Raw genomic sequence first — 25,597 nt, 5'->3', positions numbered from 1 at the left:
GAACACTGGAGCTGGGTGCCATTTCCTCCTCCAGGGATCTTCCTGACCCAGGGATTGAATCTGAGTCTCCTGCATTGGTAGGCGGATTCTTTACCACTGAGCCACAGGGGAAACCCAAATAAGCAGTCAGTTTTAATTCTGCCATGATCTTATTACAGGGAAATCAGCATCTAGTGTGCCCAGAACTGGGGAAGCTCAGGGATGTGGGATGCTCAGTGCTAAAGCAAGGACAGTCCTAGGACAGGTAAACAGGGACTCTGTCCAATAAACACTGTCATCTATAACAAGCAAGTGCCAATTGACCTCAGTGTTTAAGTACAACTGTGGTTTTTCCTGCTTGGTCTGTCTATTTAATTGTGAGCTTCCACAGTCAGGGTGAAAAATTAATACCACATCATGGCCTGAGAGACCCCGGGACTTATCCTTTGAGACTTCCATTGCTCAAGCCTCCATTGGTCCCAGGTTTTGACCTAATGGCCTGAGTTACTCATGTTTTCTTTTTTGCTATTCACTGAGAGTCTCTGAAAAAATAGAAGGTCTAGAAAAACTTATATATTCATCCCTTCAAATAGGTTTTTAACAGAATGCAGGAAATACATCTACCACTTAATTTGTAGACAAATTTTCATTTAAATTTTCTTTCATGGCAGAGGAGTAGTACTTGGCATGAAGATTTCTTACTTTAGAACAAAATAAGATGATCCTTTCCTATCTTCTCATCCCACTTGGAAATATTAATTAAATGGAAAGTGTTATTGATACACTTGGCTCTTAGAGTCCACAATGATCACAGTGAAATTAAAAGCAGTAACAGGAATACACTGAAGCAAGACAGGAGAGAAAAGACAATGAAAGTATTTTCTAATCCACACAGTAAGAAAGAGAAACTAAAAATTCCCAGTTTGAGTCAACATAAGGTTTGAACTATGTGTAGGCAGGGGAAAATATTCAGTAAGTGTGTGCGAGGGGTTGGCTATATTTGGTGATTTTAACAAAGTCTTTTCAAAGGTCAAGTTCATGACCTTATAATTAAAAAGGAAGTGATAATAAGCTGAGACAGTTCAGTTCAGTTCAGTTGCTCAGTGGTGTCCAACTCTATGTTACCACATGGACTGCAGCATGCCAGACTTCTGTGTCCACCACCAACTCCTGGAGCTTACTCAAATTCATGTCCATCATGTCAGTGATGCCATCCAACCATCTCATCCTCTGTCATCCCCTTCTTCTGCTGCCTTCAATCTTTCCCAGCATCAGGGTCTTTCCAGTGAGTCAGCTTTTCACATCAGGTGGCCAAAGTATTGGAATTTCATCTTCAACATCAGTCCTCCTAGTGAACACCCAGGACTGATTTCCTTTAGAATGGACTGGTTGGATCTCCTTCTTGCAGTCCAAGGGACTCTCAAGAGTCTTCCCCAACACCACAGTTCAAAAACAACAATTTTTCGGTGCTCAGCTTTCTTTATAGTCCAATTCTCACATCCATACATGACTACTGGAGAAACCATAGCTTTGACTAGATGGACTTTTATTGGAAAAGTAATGTTAAAAGGTTTTTAATATGCTAACTAGATTTGTTATAGCTTTTCTTCCAAGGAGCAAGTGTCTTTTGATTTCATGGCTGCAGTCACCATCTGCAATGATTTTGGAGCCCAGAAAAATAAAGTCTGACACTGTTTCCACTGTTTCCCCATCTATTTCCCATGAGGTGATGGGACAAGATGCCATGATCTTAGTTTTCTGAATGTTAAGCTTTAAGCCACCTTTTTCACTCTCCTCTTTCACTATCATCAAGAGGCTCTTTAGTTCCTCTTCACTTTCTGCCATAAGGGTGGTGTCATCTGCATATCTGAGGTTATTGATATTTCTCCCGGCAATATTGATTCCAGCTTATGCTTCTTCCAGCCTAGCATTTCTCATGATGTACTCTGCATATAAGTTAAATAAGCAGGGTGACAATATACAGCCTTGACATACTCCTTTTCCTATTTGGAACCAGTCTGTTCTTCTATGTCCAGTTCTAACTGTTGTTTCTTGACCTGCATACAGATTTCTCAGGAGGTAGGTCAGGTGGTCTGGTATTCCCATCTCTTGAAGAGTTTTACACAGTTTGTTGTGATCTACACAAAGGCTTTGGCATAATCAATAAAGCAGAGGTAAATGTTTTTCTGGAACTCCCTTGCTTTTTCGATGTTGACAAATTGATCTCTAGTTCCTCTGCCTTTTCTAAATCCAGCTTGAACATCTGAAAGTTCACAGTTCACGTACTGTTGAAGCCTGGCTTGGAGATTTTTGAGCATTACTTTACTAGTGTGTGAGATGAGTGCAATTGTGCAGTAGTTTGATCATTCTTTGGCATTGCTTTTCTTTGGATTGATATGAAAACTGACCTTTTCCAGTCCTGTGGCCACTGCTGAGTTTTCCCAATTTGCCGGCATATTGAAAACTCACAGCATCATCTTTTAGGATTTGAAATAGCTCAACTGGAATTCCGTCACCTCCACCAGCTTTGTTTGTAGTGATGCTTCCTAAGGCCCACTTGACTTCACACTTCAGGATGTCTGGCTCTAGGTAAGTGATCACACCATCATGGTTATCTGGGTCATGAAGATCTTTTTTGTATAGTTTTTCTGTGTATTCTTGCCACCTCTTCTTAATATATTTTGCTTCTGTCAGGTCTATACCGTTTCTGTCCTTTATTGTGCTCATCTTTCATGAAATATTCCCTTGGTAGCTCTAATTTTTTTTTGAGAGAGCTCTAGTCTTTCCCATTTTATTGTTTTCCTCTATTTCTTTGCATTGATCACTGAGGAAGTCTTTCTTGTCTCTCCTTGCTATTCTTTGAAACTCTGCATTCAAATGGGTATATCTTTCCTTTTCTCCTTTGCCTTTAGCCTCTCTTCTTTTCTCAGGTATTTGTAAGGCCTCTTCAGACAACCATTTTGCCTTTTAGCATTTCTTTTTCTTGGGGATGGACTTGATCACTGCCTCCTGTACAATGTCAGGAACCTCCATCCAGAGGCACTCTGTCTACCAGATCTAATCCCTTGAATCTAATTGTCACTTCCACTGTATAATCATAAGGGGTTTGATTTAGGTCATACCTGAAGGTCTAGTGGTTTTCCCTACTTTCTTCAACTTAAGTCTGAATTTGGCAATAAGGAGTTCATGATCTGAGCTACAGTCAGCTCCCAGTCTTGTTTTTGCTGACTGTATAGAGTTTCTCCATCTTTGGCTGCACAGAATATAATCAATCTGACTTCGGTACTGACCATCTGTTGATGTCCATGTGTAAACACTTTTCTTGTGTTGTTGGAAGTGGGTGTTTGGTATGACCAGTGCATTCTCTTTGCAAAACTCTGTTAGCCTTAGACCTGCTTCGTTTTGTACTCCAAGGCCAAATTTGCCTGTTACTCCAGGTAGCTCTTGACTTCCTCTTTTTTCATTCCAGTCCCCTATAATGAATAAGACATCTTTTTTGGGTGGTTAGTTCTAGAAGGGTTTGTAGGTATCCATAGGACCATTTGACTTCAGCTTGTTCAGCATTACTGGTTGGGGCATAGACTTGGATTACTGTGATATTGAATGGTTTGCCTTGGAAACGAACAGAGATCGTTCTGTTGTTTTTCAGATTGCATCCAAGTACTGCATTTTGGATCCTTTATCAACCTATGAGGGCTACTCCATTTCTTCTAAGGGATTGTTGCCCACAGTAGTAGATAAAATGGCCATCTGAATTAAATTTATCCATTCCAGTCCATTTTATTTTACTGATTCCTAAAATGTTGATGTTCACTGTTGCCATCTCCTGTCTGACCACTTCCAATTTTACCTTGATTCATGGACCTAACATTACAGGTTCCTATGCAATATTGCTCTTTACAGCATCGGACTTCCATCACCAGTGACATCCACAACTGGGTGTTTTTTTGTTTTCTGTTTTTTTTCCCTTTGGCTCCATTTCTTCATTCTTTCTGGAGTTATTTCTCTACTCTTCTCCAGTAGCATATTGGGCACCTACTGACCTAGGGAGTTCATCTTTCAGTGTTACACCTTTTTGCCTTTTCATACTGTTCATGGGGTTCTCAAGGCAAGAATGATGAAGTGGTTTGCTATTCCCTTCTCCATTGGACCACATTTTGTCAGAACTCTCCACCATGACCCATCGGTCTTGGGTGGCCCTACATGGCATGGCTCATAGTTTCATTGAGGTTGACAAGGCTGTCGTTCATGTGATCAGTTTGGTTAGTTTTCTGTGATTGTGGTTTTCATTCTATCTGCCCCTCTGATGGAGAAGAATAAGAGGCTTATGGAAGCTTCCTGATGGGAGAGACTGACTGAGGGGGAAACAGGGTCTTGTTCTGATGGGTGGGACCATGTTCAGTAAATCTTTAATCTAATTTGCTGTTGATGGGCTGGACTGTGTTCCCTCCCTGTTGCTTGACCTGAGGCCAAACTATGGTGGAGGCAATGAAGATAATGGTGACCTCCTTCAAAAGGTCCCATGCATGCACTGCTGCACTCGGTGCCCAGGAGTCTCTAGCGGAGGCTGGGTTGGCGGTGGCCTGCTGCAGGGTCGGGGACACGAAGCTGAGAAAACTTCCAATAAAAACTACTTAGGCTGGAGCCATTATATATTTTCCTTTTTAAAGCTACATTTGGAGTGAATTCTAGTTCTATACAGATTCACTGAATACAATAAAAACAATTAATGATTGACTGCATTTTCTAGAATCACAAACATTCAAGATGGGAGAATCCATCTTTTCCTTTTTTAAAATGAAAATCCATCAGAAGTAACCAGGCATTATTGTGTGAAGTGCGCACGCTCAGCCTTGAGCCTCTGATCTAGGGGAGCCCCAGGCAGCGATGCTGGGGACTCAAGGCAGATGGTCTCTGGAATGTCACTTTATACAACTATTTGAAGAACGAGAGTGTTGTCGACAACTGTCCCATTTAAATGCCAGAGTAGTGTTGTTAGGTGTGACTGAACTTTTCAAGGAAGCGGAGGGATACTGAGGGGTTTAGAAAGCTGCACATACGCACCTGGGGAACGTAATTATAAAGAAGACAATCTGTGTACGCAAATACCACAGAAGCTTGTGTTAAATTAAATCACTGGCAACTTAAAAGTGCGTTTGTGTTTCTTCAGCACTCTGTCCCACTGGAGTACTTCACGGGAATATGTGAAGTAAGTTCAATGAGGAAACAGTGTCAGTCATAATGCCCCCTCAGAGGCTTAACAACTATAAAAATGCTTTATGTCGCGCTCAATGAGGACTTGTTAATATGCAAGGCTTACATTTTGCCACAATTTACAGTTTTGGAGCTCATTTTTCACGTACCAGAAAACAATTCCATCAGCTCAATTCAATGTGTAATTAAGATCTTTCAAAACCATGCTTCAGGATGGACACAATTTGCTCAGTACTCAAGAAGCTAAAATCTGAATAAAATGGGCTATTTTTTTAGAATAAATTTTAAAAATGTATACAAAAATCAATCAAACACAACTAATGAACTGCTGCTCTTAAAGGTCATCCTTCCACTCAATTATTGACTCATAATCCTATTTATGTGAATACTAAGGAATGTGGATATCATGGAAAGAAAAAAAAATGGCAGTTAAAATGTCAATAACAATGTTGGGGGAAAAAAATGAAGATTGTCTTTAAAATACTCACTTGCTTGTATATTTTTGAGATTAATCATTTGTTGCTTCATTTGTTATTATTTTCTCCCAATCTGAGGGCTGTCTTTTCACCTTGCTTATAGTTTCCTTTGTTGTGCAAAAGCTTTTAAGTTTAATTAGGTCCCATTTGTTTTTTGTTTTTTTTTATTTCCAATATTCTGGGAGGTGGGTCATAGAGGATTCTGCTGTGATTTATGTCAGAGAGTGTTTTGCCTATGTTCTCCTCTAGGAGTTTTATAGATTCTGGTCTTACATTTAGATCTTTAATCCATTTTGAATTCATTTTTGTGTATGGTGTTAGAAAGCATTCTAGTTTCATGACACGTGCACCCCAATGTTCATCACAGCACTGTTTATAATAGCCAGGACATGGAAGCAACCTAGATGCCCATCAGCAGACGAATGGGTAAGGAAGCTGTGGTACACATACACCATGGAATATTACTCAGCCATTAAAAAAATTCATTTGAATCAATTCTAATAAGATGGATGAAACTGGAGCCCATTATATAGAGTGAAGTAAGCTAGAAAGATAAAGACCAATACAGTATACTAACGCATATATATGGAATTTAGAAAGATGGTAACGATAACCCTATATGCAAAACAGAAAAAGAGACACAGATGTACAGAACAGACTTTTGGACTCTGTGGGAGAAGGCGAGGGTGGGATGTTTCGAGAGAACAGCATCAAAACATGTATACTATCAAGGGTGAAACAGATCACCAGCCCAGGTTGGATGCATGAGACAAGTGCTCGGGCCTGGTGCACTGGGAAGACCCAGAGGGATCGGGTGGAGAGGGAGGTGGGAGGGGTGATCGGGATGGGGAATACATGTAAATCTATGGCTGATTCATGTCAATGTATGGCAAAAACCACTACAATATTGCAAAGTAATTAGCCTCCAACTAATAAAAATAAACGGAAAAAAAAAGTACTTACTTGCTATGTAAGCAAAATAATTCAATTATTAAGCACTAGCAGGTGAAAAACATAAGGAAAGCCACATCTAACACATAGTTTGCATATGACCTTTGAAAAATCCAAGCTTGGAGGAAACTTATCCTCAAAAAAAATGAAAATTTGGAGAGTACCAAGTCAAAAAGCTATGTTATTCAAAATTGTGTATTCTATTTATTTATATTGTGTTAAACGGTATGTTCATATAAAGTTTTGTAGAAAACACCTTTAGTGAGAGTTTGGTTAATATAGGTGCCATTTTAAAATAAATTTGTAATTTTTGAAAAAGTTTTACATTGATCGACACAAGAACTTTCTGTGACCCTCTGTTGTTCTGTTCTGAAGAAAAAAGACTAGCACTTTGACTGGTGTAGATCAATTGCCACCATCTCCTCTGATGTACATTTAGTGATGCATCTAACACAGGTTATCAAGAGGTTTTATTCTGTCTAAGACAAACCTACCTCCAGGAAAAATCTTCACAGGCCATCTGGCAACCTCCTCCCTTTTCAGATGAGGAAGAAACACACACACATACACACATATCCCAACACACATTGTGTAGAATTGGTGTTAATTCTTTAAACGTTCAGAAAAATTGTTCACAGGTGCCATCTGGGCCTCTATATTTCTTTGTCAGGATTTTTTAAGTTACAAAATCAGTTTTCTTAATAGTTATAATGCTATACAAATGAATTATTTTACATTAAGTGAGCTGTTGTAGTTAGGTTTTCAGAAAAACTGAATTATTTCATTAAAATTGTGTGATCTGTGTGTGTAAAGTGGTTTGTATATTAATATACCCTGTTATCCTTTTAATGTCTGGTGGGTCCATAGTGATGTTCAGTTTCATTTCTGATATTGACGATTTGTGTCTTCTCTTTTTCTTACCGGAACACTCAGTCATGTATGACTCTCGACCTCATGGGGAATTTTCTAGACCAGAATACTGGAGTGGGTAGCCGTTCCCTTCCCCAGGGGATCTTCCCAACCCAGGCATCGAACCCAGGTCTCCCGCATTGCAGGCAGATTCTTTAATAGCTGTGCCCCAAGGGAAGCCCTACCAGAACTTTACCAACTTTTTAAAACCAGAGATTCAGTCCTTTGTTTTATTGATCATTATTGGCTTTCTTTTGCTTTCAATTTCAATTTCATTCTGTTTATGCTATTATTTTTTATTAGTTTTTCCCTTGGTTTGCGTTTATTTTGCTGTACTTATTCAACATCCTTGAGGTGGGAGCTTCAATTATTGATTTAAAACTTTCTTTTCTAATGCACACATTGAGTGCTATACATTTCCTTCTCAGCACTATTTTAACTATGCCCTACAAATTTTGATGTGTTCTAATTGTATTTTCATAACCTTGACAATTCCTCTTTCACCCATGGATATTTAGGAGGTATTTAATTTCTAAGTGTTTGGAGAATTTCCTGTTATTGATTTCTTGTTTGATATTATTGAGGTTGGAGAACACAATTTGTATGTGCTATCCATTTTCTAATAATTGTTGAATTTTATTTTATGGCCTAGTATACGGTAAATTCAGTCAGTTCAGTGACTCAGTCATGACCAACTCTTTGCAACCCCATGGACTGCAGCACGCTAGGCTTCCCTGTCCATCACCAACTCCTAGAGCTTGCTCAAACTCATGTCCATCAAGTCGGTGATGCCATCCAACCATCTCATCCTTTGTTGTCCCCTTATCCTCCTGCCTTCAATCTTTCCCAGCATCTGAGTCCTTTCCAATGAGTCAGTTCTTCACATCAGGTGGCCAAAATACTGAAGCTTCAGCTTCAGCATCAGTCCTTCCAATGAATATTCGGGACTGATTTCCTTTAGGATGGACTGGTTTCATCTCCTGTTGTCCAAGGGACTCTCAAGAGTCTTCAACACTACAGTTCAAAAGAATCAGTTATTTAGTGCTCATCTTTCTTTAAGGTCCAACTCTCACATGCATTAAGTGACTACTGGAAAAACCATAGCTTTGACTAGATGGACATTTGTTGGCAAAGTAATGTCTCTGCTTTTTAATGTGCTGTCTAGGTTGGTCATAACTTTCCTTCCAAGGAGTAAGCATCTTTTAATTTCATGGCTACAGTCACCATTTGCAGTGATGTTGGAGCCCAAGAAAATAAAGTCGGTCACCCTTTCCATTGTTGCCCCATTTATTTGCTATGAAGTGATAGGACCAGATGCCATGATCTTTGCTTTTTGAATGTTGAGTTTTAAGCCAGCTTTTTCACTGTCCTCTTTCATTTTCACCAAGAGGCTCTTTAGTTCCTCTTCTCTTTCTGCCATAAGTGTGGTATCATCCGCGTATCTGAGGTTATTGATATTTCTCCCAACAATCTCGATTCCAACTTGTGCTTCATTCACTCTGGCATTTCACATGATGTACTCTGCATATAAGTTAAATAAGCAAGGTGACAATATAGAGCCTTGACATATTCTATTCCCAATTTGGAACCAGTCTGTTGTTCCATGTCTGATTCTAACTGTTGCTTCTTGACCTGAATACAGATTTCTCAGGAGACACATAAGGTGATCTGGTATTCCCATTTCTTGAAGAATTTGCCAGTTTGTTGTGATCCTCACAGTCAAAAGCTTTAGCGTAGTCAATGAAGCAGAAGTAGGTGTATTTCTGGAATTCTCTTGCTTTTTCTATGATACAGTGGATGTTGGCAATTTGATCTCTGGTTCCTCTGACTTTTCTAAATCCAGCTGGAACATCCGGAAGTTCTCAGTTCATGCACTGTTGAAGCCTGGCTTGCAGAGTTTGAGCATTACTTTGTTAGCATGTGAGATGAGTGCAATTGCGCGGCAGTTTGTACATTCTTTGGCATTGCCTTTCTTTGGGATTGAAATGAAAACTGACCTTTTCCAGTCCTGTGACCACTTCTCAGTTTTCTAAATTTGCTGGCATATTGATTGTAGCACTTTAAATAGTGGTATAGTTCCCTCATAGCTCAGTTGGTAAATCATCTGCCTGCAATGCAGGAGACCCGGGTTCGGTTCCTGGGTCGGGAAGACCCCCTGGAGAAGGAAATGGCAACTCACTCCAGTATTCTTGCCTGGAGAATCCCATGGACAGAGGAGCCTGACAGGCTACAGTCCATGGGATTGCAAGAGTCGGGCATGACTTAGCGACTAAACCACCACCACAACCATAGTATGTGTGTGTGTGTGTGTGTATTATATAAGCTGTGGGACCTGAAAAATAATGTGTTTTGCTGTTGTTAGATGGAGTTTTCTGTTTGATTCTGTTAGTTGGTAATGAGTTCTTTCAAATCCAGGCCAATTTTCCACTTAATTGTTCTAAGAATCATTGCTAGAAGAATATTTAAGTCTTCAGTTATTCATCTATTTTTGATGATTATTCATCTAGTTTTCCTTTCAGTTTTATCAGCTCTGTTTCACATATTTTGTAGTTCTGTTTTTTTAGTAGATACACATTAAGGACTGCTATACATTCTTGGTAGGGTAACTCATTTATCATCATAAATATCCATCTTTCATGAGTCTTTGCTCTGGAGTTTATCTAATATTAATATTGCCACTTCTACTTTTTTGGATCAATGATTACATATCTTTTCCCATCATTTTACCATTAACCAGTCTATAGCATTATAATTGAAGTCAGTTTCTTACAGACAGCATATGGTTGGGTCATGCTTTTCAATCCACTTTGCTAATCTCTGTCTACATTTGGTGCATTTAGACCATCCATATTTAATGTAATAATAGATATGTTAATGCTTAAGTCTGCCATTTTTTGTTTGTTTACTATTTTCCTCTGATTTTTATGCCTGTTTTTTCCTGCCTTACTTGAACATTTTTAGAATTCCATTATCATTTACATGTAGCATTTGTATTGAATGCTTTTGCATAGCTTCTTTGGTAGTTGCTCTAGGTGTCGCATGACATATGCATAACCTACCAAGAGTCTACTGGTGTCATTTTACCAATGTAAGTGTAGGAAATTACCTCCCTTCATGTTTTTTTACACCTTCCTTATTGATACAATAATTGCTTTAGTTGTTTTTTTTTTTCTAAAACAAATTTAGAACAACATCAGAGAGTTTAATAATTTTTGCTGCTATCAGCAAATGTAACTGTGAAAACTTCAGACGAAAAATCGGTTGTATTTGCCCATATTTTTGCTCAGTGTGTCCTTCTTCCCTAAGGTGGTGTTTGTCTGGAGTACACTGGTTATTATCTAAAAACTTTGTCTCACAAGGGTGCCCCCTTTTCTGGTGCTTTGCCAGGAGGAAATTCATGGGATTTCCCAGGCAAGAATCCTGGAGGGGGTTGCCATTTTCCTTTCCAATACATGTATGTATTTATTTCTTGAGGAGCCTGGTGGGCTACAGTCCATGGGGTCTCAAAAGAGTCTCTTTTCAGAAAATACGATACTCTTTCTGCCCTCTTTCTTGTACAGGAGAAAAGACTTACAAATGCAAAAACTGAAGTCATATACGCTATCAAAACCCACCTCAAAAAATTATTCAGAGTTCAGGAATCTTTTGTGGCATAAATGGCTATATAAAGAGTGAAATGTAACACAGCGGAGAGACAGAGAAACCCTTCTACAAAAGGAGCTCAGAAATATTCTAGGAAATAGTCCATATTTAATTGGCAAGTGCTTAAGGGCTGCTCTTTCCTGCAGATCTGATAAGATGTGGGAACGTTTGTAAGATGCTTTGAAAAACAAGGTGTCAGGATTAGGTAGAAAATCTATTAAGTGACTTCCCTTTGTCGTCTGGCTACCTCAAGAAGGAGTAAACTTAGGAAGCAGGTGACCTGACAAAACAGCCCTAAGATCAGGACACAGCAAAAGAGTGTACACACACACACACACACACACACACACACACACACACAGGAAAAGGAGTCACTGGACAGAGCAAGAGCGTCACAGAGCTGACTGAGTGGAAATGGTTTTTAGAGTGGGTTTGTGCTGATTTAAAAAAAAAATGTTAAGGTGGCTTTTGGTTAGTTTCTACTTCTTATAAAGATAAAAATATGCTGTATATAACAATCAGTGACAGGATTCCTCTAAAGAGGAGTTTTTAGTTTGAAAACATCCTTGATCCTTTTTAAACATAATTAGAGAGCATCTGTATGAAAATGAATTAAAGCAGGAGGCAATAAAGCCTAGCCAACAAGCTGCTTAAATAGCTATTCTGGAAGCCAGACAAAAAGAGATGAGATAAACCTTGCAAAAGAATGCAGCACAAATACAAGATTATTTCAAGACAGATTTCCAATCTAGTTCATTAGAAATGAAAGCTGAATAATAGAAACCCAATATGTAAGAACATGAAAACTATTAATGATGTTAAATTAGTCTGACAAAACAAAAAAAAATAGCAATAATTTCTCCTCGATGAAAAAAGGGCCTGTTTCATTAACAAAAAGAAACAGAAAATGGGCTCCACTATGCTATAACCCACCAAGCTAGAATTCTAAGAATAAGAGAGGAAAGATTTAGAGGCCTTGAAACAATATTTAGACTAATAGGTATTCTGTACATCATAACCATCAGGTAGAAGAAAGATGACCTTGATTAAATACTCTTTGCAAAAAGTTTCCATAAAATGGCTCTACCACAATTGTTCACACCCAAGTAGTGTGATTATTTAAGAATCTGAGTACTGGAGATTCAAAGGGATGTAAATGGAATTGTTTAAAAAAACTACATGGTATAAGTTCTTATCTATTTGGGGGGATGGAAAGAAACTGCACGAATAAAATGCAATACACTGACTTTGTTCTTTCAGCCTTGAATTGGAATACACTTGTGGAGAATGCATGTGGTGCTAACTCAGGAGAGAGGGAGGGGCTGTGTGAGCAGGGGAGGATGGTACTTCTCAGATGCAGTCAGTCTTCAGTAGGGAGATAGCTTCTGAGCTGACACCTCTTGGGGTAGATTCAGTACTAGTTTCTGTGCTGTGTTGTCATTACTTGCTCAGACTCTTTGCAACCCCAGGGACTGCAGCACGCCAGGCTTCCCTGTCCATCACCAACTCCTGAAGCTTACTCAAACTCATGAGCATCAAGTCGGTGATGCCATCCAACCAGCTCATCCTCTGTCGTCCCCTTCTCCTCCCGCCTTTAATCTTTCCCAGCATCAGGGTCTTTTCCAGAGAGTCAGTTCTTTCCATCAGGTGGCCAAAGTATTGGAGTTTCAGCTTCAGCATCAGTCCTTCCAATGAACACCCAGGACTGATCTCCTTTAGGATGGACTGGTTGGATCTCCTTGCAGTCTGACAAACTCTCAAAAGTCTTCTCCAACACCATAGTTCAAAAGTAGCAATTCTTCAGTGCTCAACTTTCTTTATGATCCAACTCTCACATCCATACATGACTACTGGAAAAATCATAGTTTTGACTAGATGGACCTTTGTTGGCAAAGCAGTGTCTCTGCTTTTTAATATGCTGTCTAGGTTGGTCATAGCTTTTCTTCCAAGGAGGAAGGTTTTCTTCCTTGGTCATAGCTTTTCTGTTTTGGAAGAAAAGCTTGGAAGGAGATCTTCACTGTATTACTATATTACTGAGGGTTCTCCAGAAAACATAATCAATAGGAGATTATATCTATATCCATCTCGATACTTATCTCTATCCATACATCCATTCATTCATCGCCTTTCTCCTTCCCTCCCTCTCTCCCTATTTCCCTCCCTTCCTCTTTCTTTCCTTTCTTTTTATACACACACAGCCATCCCTTGGTAACCATAGGGACTAGATTACCCAGCAAGGCCCAAATCTGCAGATGTTCATGCCCCTTAGTAGGTCCTCCACATCTGTGGATTCAGTCAGCCACAAACTGTACATGCTCAGTCGTGTCCAACTCTTTGCAACCCCATAGATGGCAGCCCACCAGGCTCCCCCATCCCTGGGATTCTCCAGGCAAGAACACTGGAGTGGGTTGTCATTTCCTCCTCCAACAGATTGTATAGTGCTGTACTATTTGCTATTGAAAGGAATTTACATACAAGTGGTCCCTTGCAGTTCAAACCCATGTTATTCAAGGGTCAACTGTGTGTTTACAGGCACATGAACACAAACATGCGCACGTGCACACACACACACACATACATACACTAGAAATTTGTTGTCTGGAAACGGCTCACACCATTATGGAGGCTTAGAAGCCTCAGACATGTAGTCAGTCAGATGAACATCCAAAAGAACCAAGGGTACAGCTCCATCCTGAGTCCAGAGATCTGAAAGCCAGGAGGGCCAATGGCCTAAATTCAACTTCAAGGGCAAGAGAAACCCCATATTCCAACTCAGCAATCGAGCCAAGTCCCGCTCACTCAGCCTTTGTGTCCTACTCAGGTCTTCAGTTAATGGGATAAGGCCCACCCACATCTGGGAGGGCCACCCCCTGCCCAGTCCTCCATTTCAAATGTCAGCCTCCTCCAGAAGCAGCCTCACCGACACACCAGAATAACTTTAACCAGTTATCTGAGTACCCGTGACCCGGTCAGGTTGACACAGGAAATTAACCACCACAATTACCAACAGAAACATGTAGGGGAACTAAAAACACACTAAAAGACAGCAGGCACTCTACAGATTATTAGCTGCGGGGTGTCATTTCTGGCTTGGGAATATCTGAAAGACAGAGCTCCCAGCCCAGTTTTCCACTCTGGCTCTGATCTCACAGAAGCCTAATTGTGTGAGAGAAATTAAACGAGGCAGAAGGAAAGAGAAATAGGATTTAAAAATTCAAAGAGGGAACAGTCCAAGTGAGACTGAACTTTGAGTATTCATCATATCCCAGTCAGGAATAGCAATAAATTCACCAGTTAAAACAAAAATGAAGGAACAAAAGAATCCACATTACATGTGGAAGTATAACACCACAGAGCAGACTTCCATGACCTGGAGGAGAGGATTTCCTTCTCCTCTCTGTCAAAACTGCACTTTTCCTGAAAGCAATCTCCCTGCATAGTGAATGAAATGCAAGGTAAAAGGGGAAGATTTTATTTGATGAATGTCATCTGCTCTCCAAGAAAATCATACAAAAATTTAATAACACCACTGAAATTAAGAACATTAGGGTAATATGAATATTATTTTGAGCTAAATAAAAATATGTTTAATCCATAGATTCTGTGAAATAGAGATTCTTTTCATCTATTTTTTGCATGTCACATTGATATCAATTATCTAGGGCAGAGTGATCCCTGCCCACAGCCCATACTATCTGCACACAGTACAAAATAGATATTACCCAATTTATATAGAGATCTAATAAAAGGTAAAAGGATGATTGAGGACAGGTATCCCAGACTTATGATAACATTACCCCAATCTCTGTGTCAATCTTCCCAGAGTCTTCTCATCTGTGTGTGTGCACCTCTGTGTCCCTGTCTCTTAAAGGATCCTTACTGAATTCAGGATCCACTCCAGTCTAGTATAATTTCATTGTTATCCTTGTCTTCATGCCACCTGCATGGACTCTATTCCCAAATAAAATCATATTCTGAGGTTCCAGTACACAGAGATTGGGGGGGGGGGGGGGGGTGCTGCTATTCAATCCTCTACACTGAGTTTAACACATTGAGCCCAAACCTTAAAAAAGCCCAAAAAGATCTTCCCATCAGTACTTTAGAGAGCCTGGTTATTCTTACTGAAATTCACTTCAGTGTCGTCGGCCTTCGTGGAGGAGGAGCTCCATTCAGGGCCCACTGTTAGACTCCAGCCGGTCACAGGGCAGAATTCAGGGGATGTTCTGGCAAGAGCTGAGTTAAACTTGTGAGGGGGACTGGGGCTGAGGGGGAACCAGAAATAAGATAGCGCAATGGGAGAAGACTACTGAGAAAGGCAGGCTGAGAAAGGCTACATGCGTTGTATCAGAGCAGTATCTTGTTAAAGCTGGGGGATGCAGGGAGGTCAGGAAGGTCATGGGGAAGAGGGGCGGAGGGAGAAAATGGTGATTCGGTTACAACGGTTACAACAGGCCCTAACAGGGTCTGGGGGTGTGGACAGGGCTTGGGAGCAGGCTGCCCTGTGCCTGAATACAGCCTTTCTAACTTGGCAACAAAAGAAATGACATAAAGGGAGCCTCAGGGAGTGTGGAGGCCTCTCTAGGTAAACTCACCCAAGACCTCAAATCTCCCCTGTCAGGGCTGCTGCACCTCCCAGCCCTGCTGCAAGGGGGATGCTCCCTCCTTTGACCTTGAGATCACAGGGTGAAGAGCCCAGATAGGAAACCATGTGACTGTGAGGTCAGAGGGTGAAGTGCCCAGATAGGAAAACATGTGACCTTGGGGTCACAGGGTGAGGTGCCCAGATAGGAAACCATGTGATGTTGGGGTCAGAGGGTGAAGTGCCCACATAGGAAACCATGTGCTCCTTTTCCTCACTTAAAAGGTATATGTCAGAGAAGGTGCCAGGCCTGACTCGGGGCACTAACATGGGTTGTTGTTCAGTTGCTCAGTCGTATCTGACTCTTCGCAACTCCATGGACTGCAGCACACCAGGCTTCCCCATCCTTCACTATCTCCCAGAGTTTGCATGAACTCATGTCCACTGAGTCGGTGATGCCATCCAACCATCTCATTATCTGTCGTCCCCTTTTCCTCCTGCCTTCAACACAAAGAATGTCTGCAATTTGGGATACATAATAGATTTTAAAGATGTATTAACAATGTTTTAGTTGAAACACTAATAGCTTGGAAAAAAAAATTCAGTGTCCTTGTAAAGAGAGGTGCCTGAGAAGAATGCTAAGGAGAGTTTATTTTATGTTTGCATCTCAGGGAGAGTGAGTGAGTGAGTGGTCTCATTTATCTATATGGGATTTATTCCCATTGCCCCCATTCTCTGTTCATTCCTCTCCCCCTTCATAGGTTACCACTCTAAAGTATTTAACATATGTATTTTTGTTCTCATGTGTTTCTGCATAATGTATAATTTATTTTATAGGAAGGTAGATTTAATTTACTTAAATGGTGCTCTCTATTCACACCTTTTTTCCAGTATTTTTAAAAAATTTATGTATTTATTTTAATTGCAGGATAATTACTTTACAATATTGCGATGGTTTTTGGCCTTCATCAATATAAATTGTCCATAGGCATACATGTGTCCCCTCCATCCTAATTCAACAATTTGGACTAGGATCCATTCATGTTGCTAGTAGTTTATCCAGTTGCTTCTAACTGCTGCTGAGTGTCCAGGGTGGGAATCCACCAGATTTAACCTGGCCAACTTGTACACTCAGACCACCTTCAACACTGTCATGGACAACACAAAATGGACTTCCTTTTGCAAGTCCTTTGATGTACAATAATTGATTGGGGGTATATGTGCAGATGGTCTGGTGTTCCCATCTCCTTCAGAATTTTCCAGTTTACTGTGATCCACACAGTGAAAAGCTTTGGCGTAGTCAATAAAGCAGAAATAGATGTTTTTCTGGAACTCTCTTGCTTTTTCAATGATTCAGCGGATATTGGCAATTTGATCTCTGGTTCCTCTGCCTTTTCTAAAACCAGCTTGAACATCTGGAAGTTCTCGGTTCACGTATTGCTGAAGCCTGGCTTAGAGAATTTTGAGCATTACTTTACTAGCGTGTGAGATGAGCGCAATTGTTTGAGCAGTAGTTTGAGGATTCTTTGGGATTGCCTCTCTTAGGGATTGGAATGAAAACGGACCTTTTCCAGTCCTGTGGCCACTGCTGAGTTTTCCAAATTTGCTGGCATATTGAGTGCAGCACTTTCACAGCATCATCTTTCAGGATTTGTAATAGTTTAACTGGAATTCCATCACATCCACTAGCTTTGTTCATAGTGATGCTTTCTAAGGCCCACTTGACTTCACATTCCAGTATGTCTGGTTCTAGGTGAGTGATCACACCACCTGACCTGCCTCTTGAGAAACCTGTATGCAGGTCAGGAAGCAACAGTTAGAACTGGACATGGAACAACAGACTGGTTCCAAATAGGAAAAGGAGTACATCAAGGCTGTATATTGTCACCCTGCTTATTTTACTTATATGCAGAGTACATCATGAGAAACGCTGGGCTGGAAGAAGCACAAGCTGGAATAAAGATTGCCAGGAGGAATATCAATAACCTCAGATATGCAGATGACACCACCCTTATGGCAGAAAGTGAAGAAGAACTAAAAAGCCTCTTGATGAGAGTGAAAAAGTTGGCTTAAAGCTCAACATTCAGAAAACTAAAATCACGGCATCTGGTCCCATCACCTCATGGGAAATAGATGGGGAGAGAGTGGAAACAGTGTCAGACCTTATTTTTCTGGGCTCCAAAATCACTGCAGATGGTGACTGCAGCCATGAAATTAAAAGACGCTTACTCCTTGGGAGGAAAGTTATGACCAACCTAGATAGCATATTAAAAAGCAGAGACATTACTTTGCCAACAAAGGTCCGTCTGGTCAAGGCTATGGTTTTTCCAGTGGTCATGTATGGATGTGAGAGTTGGGCTGTGAAGAAAGCTGAGCACTGAAAAATTGTTGTTTTTGAACTGTGGTGTTGGAGAAGACTCTTGAGAGTCCCTTGGACTGCAAGGAGATCCAACCAGTCCATCCTGAAGGAGATAAGTCCTGGGTGTTCCTTGGAAGGATTGATGCTGAAGCTGAAACTCTAATACTTCAGCCACCTCATGCGAAGAGTTGAGTCATTGGAAAAGACCCTGATGCTTGGAGGGATTGGGGGCAGGAGGGGAAGGGAGCAACAGAGGATGAGATGGCTGGATGGCATCACCGACTCGATGGGCATAACTTTGAGTAAACTCCAGGAGTTTGTGATGGACAGGGAGGCCTGGCATGTTGTGATTCATGGGGTCGCAAAGAGTCAGACACGACTGAGCTACTGAACTGAACTGAACTGATATGTGTAGGGGATGACTAGCTGCATCTTGGAGGACATAGGCAACCAGTTTGACTAAGCGGTGTCAGATTGCTTTCCAGAATGTGTGGAGCTTTCACCATCCCCTATGAGTAAGAACCCTTCATCACACTCCTCTCCATCATCCAGGTTATCCAATGGGATGCCACCTGGTATTTTTCACAGTCTTACACATACATGTGTTACTCCCTCAGTCGTGTCTGACTCTTTGCAACCCTAGGGACCATAGTCCATCAGGCTCCTCTGTCCATGGAATTCTCCAGGCAAGAATACTGGAGTAGTTGCCTTTCCCTTCTCCAGGGAATCTTCCTAATCCAGGAGTCAAACACAGGTCTTCTGCATTGCAGGCAGATTCTTTACTGTCCGAGACACCAGGGAAGCCTGGTGTATATACATACATACATAATCAGTATTTCTGTGATTACTAATCAGTTCTTAAGGTTTCTCTTCTGAAAATCGTTTCTTCATGTCATTTTCCCATTTTCCACTGAGGTTCTTGTTTGCTATCTGGTAAAGTCTGGAAGTAAGACAGAGCAACTTTGGGGCAAAGAAATGAAAAGAAAGACAGGATAAAGACAGGTTATCTTTAAGGACATTGGCACTTATATGACAAAGTCTTTGGAGGTAAGAACACTTCATAGATTAACATAGCACCTCTCTCCCTGGAGAGAATGGCCTTAAATAACTTAAATCTTCTTTAGAGTTGAAGAGAGATTCTGGAAAGACTCATTAAGGGAAAGAAATTAGTAAATAAAGACAGTTTTGGATGAGATGACATTGAGAAAAAGAAACTGTGACATGTATTAAGCCCAGTACTGACTCCCCAACAAAGTTCAGGAAACCTCTGTCACTTGCATCAACTATAAATGACAGCCTCTTCTGAAAGAAACACTAGAAGTAAAGCATATCTGATGGTCTTTCATTACTGTGGGAATGGATGAGATGCTGAAAATGACCCTCCTGGTTTTCTGTCCTGATTTATTGTGGCAGGCATGATCACAGAATAACATCCTTCTCACCTGTCCACTTGTAAATACCTTTACACACTCATGGAGAGAGACTAGTTTGGCTGTCATGTCCAGTTATCTTTAAAACCGCCTTTGAAACCTGCCAATTACATAGGCAGTTAGGAGAGGCTGACTCAGGCTGACTCACTGACTCAGACTGAAAGCAGCAAATTTGCCCCTTTCCTGTTTGCCCATTTCTACTCCCTCTAACTTTGAAAGAATTTAATTAGCCTGCTGATTCTTTTCCTAGATAAAAAGAAGTAAGAATGAAGAACGAAGTTAAAGAATCACTAGTTCTCTATTTCTAAGAGCCCTCTTAGCAACCCTGGAGGCAGATCACACAGGCAAGATAACATCAGAAGAAAGATTCATGCTGAGCCCAACCTCATGCCTCAATGAGTCACTGAGATAATTCCCCATTTTCCCCTTTAAAATCCTTTCATGGTTCAGAAGAATCTTCCAGTTGGTCTCACGACACGAGTCCACCTTCTCCCCAGATTGGTGGATTTTCTGATTAAAACACCATTCCTTTCTACTGACACTTGCCTCTTGAATTATTGGCTTTTGAGCAGTGAACAGCTGAACCTGAGTTCAATAGCAAAAGTAGGGAAGATGGGAGAAAATAACCACTGGGGATGTGCAGCTCTGGTTATTACATCCGCTGCTATCTGGGGCACCTGGAGTCCAAGCGCTTCTCACCCCAGAGGCAACACTTCAACGACTCACTCTCAGGAATGGCTCCTCTCCACAAGGTGCGTGGCACATGGAAAGTTGAGTAATTTTTCTCAGTTGAACAGACAGATCCCCACTAAGAGTTGGAAAGGACATCTGAGGTGGAGGCAGCACTTTATCAGCTTATAATTTAATTTTATAGATTTCCTCCCTTCAGAGTCTTCCCTACACAAACTACTTACTCATATTGGTCTTCAAGTATTGTACTAGACTTTTTGTTCTCACTGATAAACACATATTCTATCATTTGACATTTATATGGAAAACACATCATGCTTTTTTATTTCTGAAATGGAACATAAGTATATTGAAATTTTAGTTTCAGGCCGGTTTATGTATTAAGGCCCATGAAATAAAATACCAAGATTTATTGTTTTTAAAGAAAAACATTATTTTCAGAAATTAAAACATGCTGTACTAATAGCTTGAGTCTTCTTGTATTCACATAGTGCTCTTTGAATGTATATAAAAGTCAGATTACTAAGTATAGAAACAGAAGTGTCTGTTAGTCACTCAGTCATGCCTGACTCTTTGTGACCCCATGGACTGTAGCCCACCAGGCTCCTCTGTCCATGGGATTCTCCAGGGAAGAATACTGGAGTGGGTTGCTATTTCCTCCTCCAGGGTGGATCCTCCTGACCCAGGGATCGAACCCTGGGTCTCCTGCATTGCTGGAAGATTCTTTGGGTTTGTGGACACAGAAGACTACCTTTAGGCATTAATTTAACCACATGTTGTGTATGTTCCAGGCCACTATCCACTGAATAACAGTTTTATCTGAACAACAGCTTTCAGGTTTCACATATTCACTTTATCTTAATGTGATTGAACCAGAGAGTTAGGAAGGGCCAAGCCCAATTTAACTTCACTTTCAATCTCCCCATCTTCAGAATGAAGTTGATTATAGGATGGTATCTACCCTACAGGTCTGAGAAGCTGTAAAGGGGTAATCCCTCTACAGCAGCTGTGCCATATCCAGAATACATCAAGTGTTCAATAAACATCAGAGTGGCTACCAGGAGCACTCAGAAAGCTTCCAGTCATCCTTTGACTCGACCAGGACATACCAACAGCTGATTCTTCCGTCTTCTGTCTTCATGTCCAATAAGAGGATCTTCCATCTGAACCCAGTATAAATGTTATTGGCAATCAGTAGATTCACAGTGCTAACTCTTTGATCCTCTCCAGCCTCATTCCACCAGAATTCCCATTAAATCCAGCTCTCTTCCTACTCCTTGCATGCTTGGCCACTGAATGTGGACACACACACACACCCCACAAGCATTCTGATTTGTGTAACCTTAACTTTATACCCACAAAACAGTCTCCAGTAGGGCCTTCAAAGGGCCCACCAATCGCTGTACTTTCCTCACTCCACAGAACCAGACAAAAAGTTTATATCCTCCTCCACAAAAATCTCAAAACATCCTCCACATCTCCCTCCTCTTCAGATCATTGCAGATGTCACCTTCCTGATCATGACTCTCTGATTCTTGTGGAACTGTGATCCCACGGAACCCACTCTCCCAGCCTCGATCGATACTTCCCCCAGGACTTCCCTCCGTCTACCCTGCCACATCACATGCTTCTGTCATAGGCATAGTATTTGTCTCCCCTAACAGAACGTGAGCCCCACAAGGACAGAAATGTTGCAAACAAAATCCATCCTGTTTACAGATATATCTCTATAGCCTCTAACACTGCCAGGCTCATAATACTTCCTCTCAGAATAGTCATTCAATGAATGCATCAATATAGAAAGGATGCTTGCTTACAAAATGGACAAAGAATTGGAAAATCAAATTCCTTTAGTAATTCAGAAATGTTGAGCTGAAGGTTGAGTGATAATGGATTTTTCCCACTTGGGAGAAGGGTTTTGGGTGATAATGACCAGAGAGAAATGGAATTAATCAACATCTCAGGTGCACATATCTTAGAAACACACTGCAACTTGAGTAGGCAAACTGTCCCTGCTCTCTCTCTCCTATGAGTGGGGCCTGGAGAGAGAAGGGGAATGAACTCTTCCAAGAGTGTGGATTCTCATAAGCTGGGGCAGAGGCAGTGAGAGCAATTGCAAGAGGTCTGAGCTGGGTCCCCCAGATCTGCCCTCAGAGGAGCAGTGCAGAGACATGTGGTGGCAATTCTCTGGCAGATGAATCATGTGAAATGGACAGAGTGTTGGAAACAAAAGCTCCAGAAGGCCCTATATTTCTCTCTGACAGCCCTTGACTGTAACAAGCACTAATTACTTGGGGCTTAAGGGATTTGGGGGATTTTTATTTTGTTTTTTGCTTATAAAATAAAAGCATTTGTGAATTTAGGAACACTTGTTCTCAATTTCTTTCAACACTTCCCATGTTCTCATTTTGGAAACAGAGTTTTCGATCTCAGGCCTCTGTTTTTTTGCCCAAAGACTTTTATCAAGATAAATTATGTGACCAACAGATAAACTAAAACTTCTTGGATTCTATGATTCCTTATAAACTACAAAATGCTACCTATAAAACCTGAATTATGCCCATTTTACAAAAGCTAACACCTGTTTCACAAGTGCTGTATAAGACATTAAACTAGCTCATTCGTGAATTAATCTTTAATATGTACTTTCATGGACCAGATGAGATGTGGGAAAGTAATCAAATAGCTTTTTCCAATGAGAAGAACATTGCATATGTGGATAAATTAAAAACAAAGGTTTTAGCTGTATCACTCAGGGTTTTTAGTAAAAGAACTAACGGACAGAACCCGGTCTGTCTAACTGATACAGAAGAGAAGCTTGCTCCATGAAACCACATGGCTCCTGTATGCCAGGAGCCAGGCTCCAGACCCTGGGGCAGGGTTTACATGCAGCCGCTCTCCACGCTGCCTGCAGGACCCTGATCTGTTCTGCTGCCACATCCATCTGTGACCTGACACCCCCAGCAAATACAATGTATCTTCTGCATACTTGTCAGAAGGTCAGTTCTCCCTAGCAGGCCTTTGCTCTCAACTCCCACCTTCAAATCTATCTTGTCTCCTGATTGGTAGGATCTAAGCCACACGCCTAAGCTAATTAATGAAATCACAGAGACTAAAGGGCAAAATGGCATTAGTGATGAAGAAGCCACTTGCAAAGCTGGAAACATAAGAGACATGAGTTTGATCCATTGGTTCGGAAGATCCCCTGAAGGAGGGCATGGCAACCCACTCCAGTATTCTTGCCTAGAGAATTTCATTGACAGAGGAGCCTGGTGGGCTACAGTCCATGGGGTCACAAAAGAGTTGGACATGACTGAAGCAACCTAGCACACAAGGTCCTTTCCAGACCTAAAAAGCCATCCATCATGCTCAGTCATGCCTTTGGTAGATATTGACCACATATTCAAAAATTAGGACCCCTTAAATTAACTACTTTTCTCAGTGCACTGATTTTTTAGGATGAAATAGTTTTATCTCTTTCAGACTTGATCATCTTTATAAATAAAAAGATGTTATTGCTTTAAAATTAGCTTTTAAATGCACACGGATTATAGGAATGCATTCTTATCAAAACCAAAGAGAAGCATAATATTGCTGTCACCTCCCGTCATTGCCTTCATGGTGGCCTCTTCTTCCTCATATTGGCGGAAATTACCATCACCAACCTGGTGGATTTCCTTCTAGAGAGTTTCCATTCTTGATTCTCTTAGGATCTGAGGAAATGTAATTAATTTTATGGCTAACTCAGGCAAGTACTGATTTCCAATAATAATGAGTTTATACCAACAGACTCTTGAAAAGAGATTTTCTAAAAAGTGTTGACTATTACATACCAAACTAAATGCTAATACTAAATAAAAAAGTATATATTATAGATATTTATAATATTAAAAAAGTGAGTATGGTATTTAGAAAATCATGGGAATTTTAAAAGGCACAATGTCCTAAAATCTCATTTTAGCAAAACCACACACAAAAAAAGGTCTTCTAAAACTCAAGAATGTGATTCCACTTGTAGAATGCTTTAATTTACCATTGTGTTTAAAACTCAAATCTGTACTTTCAGGTAAGCTATTTATATAGTTCAGTGTGCAGATAAAACCCTCATAACACAGTACCAATTTAACATACTTGAGATTATAGTTTAAAGACACTTGCATTGCAGGTTTCCCAGGTGACTCACGTAGTAAAGAACCTGCCTGCCAATGCAGGAGACACAGTTCCATCTGTGGGTCAGGAAGATCCCCTGGAATAGGAAATGGCAACATACTCCAGTATTCTTGCCTGGAAATTCCATGGGCAGGAGAGCCTGCAGGACTACAGTGCATGGGTTTGCAAAGAGTCAGACACAAGTGGGCACACAAGCATTTTATGGAGGATCTGCAATAACTTATGTCTACAGAAAGCATCATCTTTATTACAGAATATTGGTGGAAAATTCTACACACAATTTTGCTTTCATTGTGTGTTGTATTTCATGGGTTACTATTCTGACCACAGATAATATGAATTGCAAATTATTCACTGAAGAACTGAACTGAAATTCATTTGATTATGTGTAGCTAAGTATGTTCTGTGTCAGACCAATGAAACATGCTGGATCTACAGTCAGACCACAGAACAGGCACACAAACTGTGGCAGATTACTTAATCTCTCTCATTTCTGTATCCTTGTTGCTAATTTTAAAATGATCATAAGTGTAAGAGGACCTAATTCATGGAGTTATTGTGAAAGTAAATGAATTAATCCATGTGAAACATCCACAATAGTATTTGGTACACACTAAGTGCTCAATAAATGTCATTTATTAATATTACCATGTTATCATAATTGTTGCTTTGTTATCATAAGTAGGTTTCTATGACTGCAAAGATTACTTGCACAAACTCATGTATCTAATGAGTGAAATTTTGATTCAAATATCTATAATCAAAGTTTAGTGTTCTCATGCCCAAAAGTTTTAGTTATAACTTAAATTTTTTCTAATATGTACTTGCATCATTTAAACAAAAAATAGCTGAAATACAGTCAACGTTAGTTTCTAAGACTCATCACACTCTTCTCAGCTTAACTTCTTTCCAAAGCTCTAGGGGAAAAATCCTTCTTTAGACATGCTCAACACAATTGATGAAACTGAATATTTTAAGACAAAGGAAATTCATTGACATGTGTCTCATTACTGGCATATTATTATAACAAAAACATTCACAAAATTTCCTAATCTCTCCAAATATCTCGTAGACCACTCTAGAATGTCAGCACTAGCCCTGTGGGATGGGCCTTTCCCTGTAAGATCAGAAACAAGACAAGGATGCCCATTTTTTCCACACATTTTTGGAAGTCTTAGCCACAGCATCCAGAGGAGAA

The sequence above is a fragment of the Cervus elaphus genome, chromosome 29 (genome assembly GCF_910594005.1).
Source record: "Cervus elaphus chromosome 29, mCerEla1.1, whole genome shotgun sequence".
Lineage (NCBI taxonomy): Eukaryota > Metazoa > Chordata > Mammalia > Artiodactyla > Cervidae > Cervus > Cervus elaphus.
Note: the sequence above shows the minus strand (reverse complement) of the source record.